This window comes from Bombina bombina, chromosome 4, assembly GCF_027579735.1.
Source record: "Bombina bombina isolate aBomBom1 chromosome 4, aBomBom1.pri, whole genome shotgun sequence".
Taxonomy (NCBI): domain Eukaryota; kingdom Metazoa; phylum Chordata; class Amphibia; order Anura; family Bombinatoridae; genus Bombina; species Bombina bombina.
Window position 1 is genome coordinate 15,253,533 of NC_069502.1, and position 7,653 is coordinate 15,261,185.

Sequence of the window (7,653 nt, forward strand, 5' to 3'; positions counted from 1 at the left end):
ATAACACTGTGTACATATACATGTGTCTTTATCTTATATCTGTAGGTATAATCAGATCTCATTACTGTATCACATTGTGTACATATACATGTGTCTTTATCTTATATCTGTAGGTATAATCAGATCTCATTACTGTATCACACTGTACATATACATGTGTCTTTATCTTATATCTGTAGGTATAATCAGATCTCATTACTTTATCACACTGTGTACATATACATGTGTCTGTATCTTATATCTGTAGGTATAATCAGATCTCATTACTGTATCACACTGTGTACATATACATGTGTCTTTATCTTATATCTGTAGGTATAATCAGATCTCATTACTGTATCACATTGTGTACATATACATGTGTCTGTATCTTATATCTGTAGGTATAATCAGATCTCATTACTGTATCACATTGTGCACATATACATGTGTCTGTATCTTATATCTGTCCATAAACCAATCGCCAATACTTGGAGAGAACAGCTGAAAATTAACATTTTATTACCTTATCTCTTCAATAACCCACTGGGAGTGTAATTTCTTCTGCTGGCCGAGCTAACACAGCTTGGCCTCGAGGCAAAAACTTTCAGGATGGGTGGGGATACCACAGGCTAAATAAACTATTTCAAATAAAGGGTAATGGAAATACTTGTAAACAATTTAATACACTCCAGCATGTAAAGTGGATCTTTAGGAACAAATTAAAGTGGAGAATTATTTTGAGCAAACTGTCCCTTTAATCATGCAACATGATTAAGGTCAGTTGGACCGAAACGTTGTGCTACGATGTTTATTGGATGTCCCAATAAATAGAGTTGAAAATTATACCAAGTGGTGCTGCTACTTCCTGAACTGAGGGGTATGTGCAGGACCTCTGTAGTGTGCACCTGGTTGCAGTAAGTGCTGGGCATTCCTTTTAATTTTTCCATATACAGAGATGGCAGAAGCTCTGTTTTTTCCAAGAATATTATTTGTGACAAGAGATCAAAATTTGAGGCTGGAGGAAAGGAGATTTAAAGCGACAGTTTACAAAATAAGTTTTATTGGTTTAAAAGATAGATTATTATTATTATATACTTTATTTATGAAGCACCAACATATTCTGCAGCGCTGTCCATGGATATAATTCATTTAAATAAAACAATATAAGACTTGTACGAGACAGGACAAAATTTACAAACACATACAAGAGGGATTAAGGGCCCTATTCCTGTGGGAACTTACAATCTATAAGGGTAGGAGGTGGAGAAATAGGAGGTGAGGACTGCAAGATTGAGGAAGATGTTAATGCAGAGTTAAATGAGGAAAATGTTGTTAGGTAAGTGAAAATAATTTATTACTGAATTGGGTGGTAGGCTTCTCTGAACAGAAAAGTCTTCAGGGAACATTTAAAGGAAGAAAGATTAGGGCAAAGCCTGACAGCACGAGGGAGAGTGTTCCAGAGGGTAGGTGCTGCACGACAGAAGTCCTGCAGTCTAGCATGAGAGGAGGTGATAGTTGCAGATGCAAGGAGCAGGTCAATGTTGGATCTTAGTCGGCGGGTTGGAGTATACTTGTGTATTAGAGAGGATAGGTAGAGGGGAGCGGCATTGGTGAGAGCTTTGTATGTAAGGGTGAGAATTTTGAATTTAATTCTGCTGTGAATGGGAAGCCAATGAAGGGACTCGCAGAGGGGTGCAGCAGATACAGAGCAACGGGAAAGGTGGCAGAGGCATTTAGGATGGATTGAAGGGGGGAGAGGCAGGAAAGAGGAAGGCCAGCGAGTAGATTATTGCAGTAGTCAAGTCAGAAAATAACAAGGGAGTGGATTATTTGCTTTGTGGTGTCAGCGCTCAGAAAAGGGCGAATCTTGGAAATATTGCGTAGACGGCAGGATGTAAAAAGCGATTGGATAAGGGGGGCGAAGGACAGATTTGCGTCAAGTGTAACTCTGAGGCAGCAGACTTAGGGTGATGGGGAAATGGTGATGCCGTCAACAGGGATAGAGAAGTCAGAAGTTGGTGTAGAGCTAGAGGATAAGAAGGAGCTCAGTCTTGGACATGTTAATCTTTAGGTGGTGAGAGGCCATCGAGGAAGATATACCAGATAAGCAGTCGCTGACATGAGAAAGGACAGAGGGAGAGAGAGCAGGGATGGAGAGGTAGATCTGGGTGTCATCAGACTGTCCCTTTAATCTCCTGCCACGTAAATGTTTTTTTCACTGTAAGAGCAATCAAATAGTGCAACTCATTACCTAAGGAGGTAGTGAATGCCAATACCTTAGTTACATTTAAAAATGGTTTGGATACATTTCTGTCTAGGCACAGAGTTCAGGGATATGATTGCTTGTGTTCAATGGGTCACCTTTATTAATGGCATTAATTTAAGCTCAACTGGAGCTTTTTTGTAAGCACATTAAGATTTGTGTAGCTTGAACTGGATGGACTTCTGTCGTTTTTCAACCTCATCTACTATGTTACTATGTTAAGAAATATAAACGCACACCTTTTATTACAGTTAGTCTCCCCCTGTTATAATGACTAGGATTTGTAGGAACATTAGGCAGAAGTTGTTTTGTTTTTCATAAAGATTTAGTATTTTATACAAGTGTTATAACATCACTAATTACTCTACATCTTTCATAGCCCATGGAGTTATCCAACCAGATATTCCAATATTAAAACCATCTAGTTATCTCTGCAAGTTAAATGTTAATTTATTTAGAGAACTTTTCCTTACAATGCATTCTGGGAACCCATTTACCCTCACATATGGAGCAGGAAATGAATTTGTCGATGCATGAGAGGGATCATCAGAAGATTTAACAATCTCCAGCTTGTGTCAAAAAGCAAAGTCTTATAAACATTATGTTCCTGTGTGCTAGCTGACATAAATATTTGTCTGCCACACACAATGATTTAAAGATTCTGATGCCAGAGGACACGTGACATAAACCTTCTGCTGTCAGATGTGAAGTGACATAAACCACCTGCTGCCAGATGTCATGTGACGTAAACCACCTGCTGCCAGATGTCATGTGACATAAACCACCTGCTGCCAGATGTCATGTGACATAAACCTTCTGCTGCTGTCAGATGTCATGTGATGTAAACCACCTGCTGCCAGATGTCATGTGACATAAACCTTCTGCTGTCAGATGTCATGTGACATAAACCTTCTGCTGTCAGATGTCATGTGACATAAACCTTCTTCTGTCAGATGTCATGTGACATAAACCACCTGCTGCCAGATGTCATGTGACATAAACCTTCTGCTGTCAGTTGTTAAGTGACATAAATATTTTGCTGCCAGATGTGAAGTGACATAAACCACCTGCTGCCAGATGTCATGTGACATAAACCTTCTGCTGTCAGATGTCATGTGACATAAACCGTCTGCTGTCAGATGTGAAGTGACATAAACCTTCTGCTGTCAGATGTCATGTGACATAAACCACCTGCTGCAAGATGTCATGTGACATAAACTACCTGCTGCCAGATGTCATGTGACATAAACCTTCTGCTGTCAGATGTCATGTGACATAAACCACCTGCTGCAAGATGTCATGTGACATAAACCTTCTGCTGTCAGTTGTTAAGTGACATAAACCTTCTGCTGTCAGATGTCATGTGACATAAAACACCTGCTGCCAGATGTCATGTGACATAAACCACCTGCTGCCAGATGTCATGTGACATAAACCTTCTGCTGTCAGATGTCATGTGACATAAACCACCTGCTGCCAGATGTCATGTGACATAAACCTTCTGCTGTCAGATGTCATGTGACATAAAACACCTGCTGCCAGATGTCATGTGACATAAACCACCTGCTGCCAGATGTCATGTGACATAAACCTTCTGCTGTCAGATGTCATGTGACATAAACCACCTGCTGCCAGATGTCATGTGACATAAACCACCTGCTGCCAGATGTCATGTGACATAAACCTTCTGCTGTCAGATGTCATGTGACATAAACCACCTGCTGCCAGATGTCATGTGACATAAACCTTCTGCTGTCAGATGTGAAGTGACATAAACCACCTGCTGCCAGATGTCATGTGACATAAACCACCTTCTGCCAGATGTCATGTGACATAAACCACCTGCTGCCAGGTGTCATGTGACATAAACCACCTGCTGCCAGATGTCATGTGACATAAACCTTCTGCTGTCAGATGTGATGTGACATAAACCACCTGCTGCCAGATGTCATGTGACATAAACCACCTGCTGCCAGATGTCATGTGACATAAACCACCTGCTGCCAGATGTCATGTGACATAAACCTTCTGCTGTCAGATGTCATGTGACATAAACCACCTGCTGCCAGATGTCATGTGACATAAACCTTCTGCTGTCAGATGTGAAGTGACATAAACCTTCTGCTGCTGTCAGATGTCAAGTGACATAAACCTTCTGCTGTCAGATGTGAAGTGACATAAACCTTCTGCTGTCAGATGTGAAGTGACATAAACCACCTGCTGCCAGATGTCATGTGACATAAACCACCTGCTGCCAGATGTCATGTGACATAAACCACCTGCTGCCAGATGTCATGTGACATAAACCACCTGCTGCCAGATGTCATGTGACATAAACCTTCTGCTGTCAGATGTCATGTGACATAAACCTTCTGCTGTCAGATGTGAAGTGACATAAACCTTCTGCTGCTGTCAGATGTGATTTGACATAAACCTTCTGCTTCCAGATGTAAAGTGACATAAACATTCTGCTGTCAGATGCTGAGTGACATAATCCTGCGTCCAGATGTGAAGTGACATAAACCACCTGCTGCCAGATGTCATGTGACATAAACCACCTGCTGCCAGATGTCATGTGACATAAACCACCTGCTGCCAGATGTCATGTGACATAAACCACCTGCTGCCAGATGTCATGTGACATAAACCACCTGCTGCCAGATGTCATGTGACATAAACCTTCTGCTGTCAGATGTCATGTGACATAAACCACCTGCTGCCAGATGTCATGTGACATAAACCTTCTGCTGTCAGATGTGAAGTGACATAAACCTTCTGCTGCTGTCAGATGTGATGTGACATAAACCTTCTGCTTCCAGATGTAAAGTGACATAAACATTCTGCTGTCAGATGCTGAGTGACATAAACCTGCGTCCAGATGTGAAGTGACATAAACCACCTGCTGCCAGAGGACACGTGACATAAACCACCTGCTGCCAGATGTCATGTGACATAAACCACCTGCTGCCAGATGTCATGTGACATAAACCACCTGCTGCCAGATGTCATGTGACATAAACCTTCTGCTGTCAGATGTGAAGTGACATAAACCTTCTGCTGCTGTCAGATGTGATGTGACATAAACCTTCTGCTTCCAGATGTAAAGTGACATAAACATTCTGCTGTCAGATGCTGAGTGACATAAACCTGCGTCCAGATGTGAAGTGACATAAACATTGTACTGTCAGATGCTGAGTGACACAAACATTCTGTCAAATGTTAGGTGACATAAACATTCTGCTGTCAGATACTAAGTGACATAAACCTTCTGCTGTCAGATGTGAAGTGACATAAACCACCTGCCGCCAGATGTCATGTGACATAAACCACCTGCTGCCAGATGTCATGTGACATAAACCACCTGCTGTCAGATGTGAAGTGACATAAACCACCTGCTGCCAGATGTCATGTGACAAACCTTCTGCTGCTGTCAGATGTCAAGTGACATAAACCTTCTGCTGCTGTCAGATGTCAAGTGACATAAACCACCTACTGCCAGATGTCATGTGACAAACCTTCTGCTGCTGTCAGATGTGAAGTGACATAAACCTTCTGCTGTCAGATGTCAAGTGACATAAACCTTCTGCTGCCAGATGTGAAGTGACATAAACCTTCTGCTGTCAGTTGCTGAGTGACATAAACCTTCTGCTCTCAGATGTGAAGTGACATAAACCTTCTGCTGTCAGATGTGAAGTGACATAAACCACCTGCTGTCAGATGTCATGATACAAACCTTCTGCTGCTGTCAGATGTGAAGTGACATAAACCTTCTGCTGTCAGATGTGAAGTGACATAAACCACCTGCTGTCAGATGTCATGTGACATAAACCACCTGCTGCCAGATGTCATGTGACATAAAACACCTGCTGCCAGATGTGATGTGACATAAACCACCTGCTGCCAGATGTGAAGTGACATAAACCACCTGCTGTCAGATGTCATGTGACAAACCTTCTGCTGCTGTCAGATGTCAAGTGACATAAACCTTCTGCTCTCAGATGTGAAGTGACATAAACCTTCTGCTGTCAGTTGCTGAGTGACATAAACCTGCTGCTGTCAGATGTCATGTGACATAAACCTTCTGCTGTCAGATGCTGAGTGACATAAACCTGCTTCTGTCAGATGTCATGTGACATAAACCTTCTGCTGTTAGTTGTGATGTGACATAAACCTTCTGCTCTCACATGTGAAGTGACATAAACCATTCTGCTGTCAGATGCTGAACCTTCTGCTGACAGATGCTGAGTGACATAACCATTCTGATGTAAGATACTAAGTGACATAAACCTTCTGCTGTCAGATACTAAGTGACATAAACCTTCTGCTGTCAGATACTAAGTGACATAAACCTTCTGCTGTCAGATGCTGAGTGACATAACCATTCTGCTGTCAGATACTAAGTGACATAAACCTTCTGCTGACAGATGCAGAGTGACATAAACCTTCTGCTGACAGATGCTGAGTGACATAACCATTCTGCTGTAAGATACTAAGTGACATAAACCTTCTGCTGACAGATGCTGAGTGACATAAACCTTCTGCTGTCAGATACTAAGTGACATAAACCTTCTGCTGTCAGATGCTGAGTGACATAAACCTTCTGCTGTCAGATACTAAGTGACATAAACCTTCTGCTGTCAGATGCAGAGTGACATAAACCTTCTGCTGTCAGATACTAAGTGACATAAGCCTTCTGCTGTCAGATGCTGAGTGACATAAACCTTCTGCTGTCAGATGCTGAGTGACATGAACATTCTACTGTCAGATGCTGAGTGACATAAACCTTCTGCTGACAGATGCAGAGTGACATAAACATTCTGCTGTCAGATGCTGAGTGACATAAACCTTCTGCTGTCAGATGCTGAGTGACATAACCATTCTGCTGTCAGATACTAAGTGACATAAACCTTCTGCTGTCAGATACTAAGTGACATAACCATTCTGCTGTCAGATACTAAGTGACATAAACCTTCTGCTGTCAGATGCTGAGTGACATAAACCTTCTGCTGTCAGATATTAAGTGACATAAACCTTCTGCTGTCAGATGCTGAGTGACATAAACCTTCTGCTGACAGATGCAGAGTGACATAACCATTCTGCTGTCAGATGCTGAGTGACATAACCATTCTGCTGTCAGATGCTGAGTGACATAAACATTCTGCTGTCAGATACTAAGTGACATAAACCTTCTGCTGACAGATGCAGAGTGACATAAACCTTCTGCTGACAGATGCTGAGTGACATAACCATTCTGCTGTCAGATGCTGAGTGACATAACCATTCTGCTGTCAGATACTAAGTGACATAAACCTTCTGCTGTCAGATGCTGAGTGACATAACCATTCTGCTGTCAGATACTAAGTGACATAAACCTTCTGCTGTCAGATGCTGAGTGACATAACCATTCT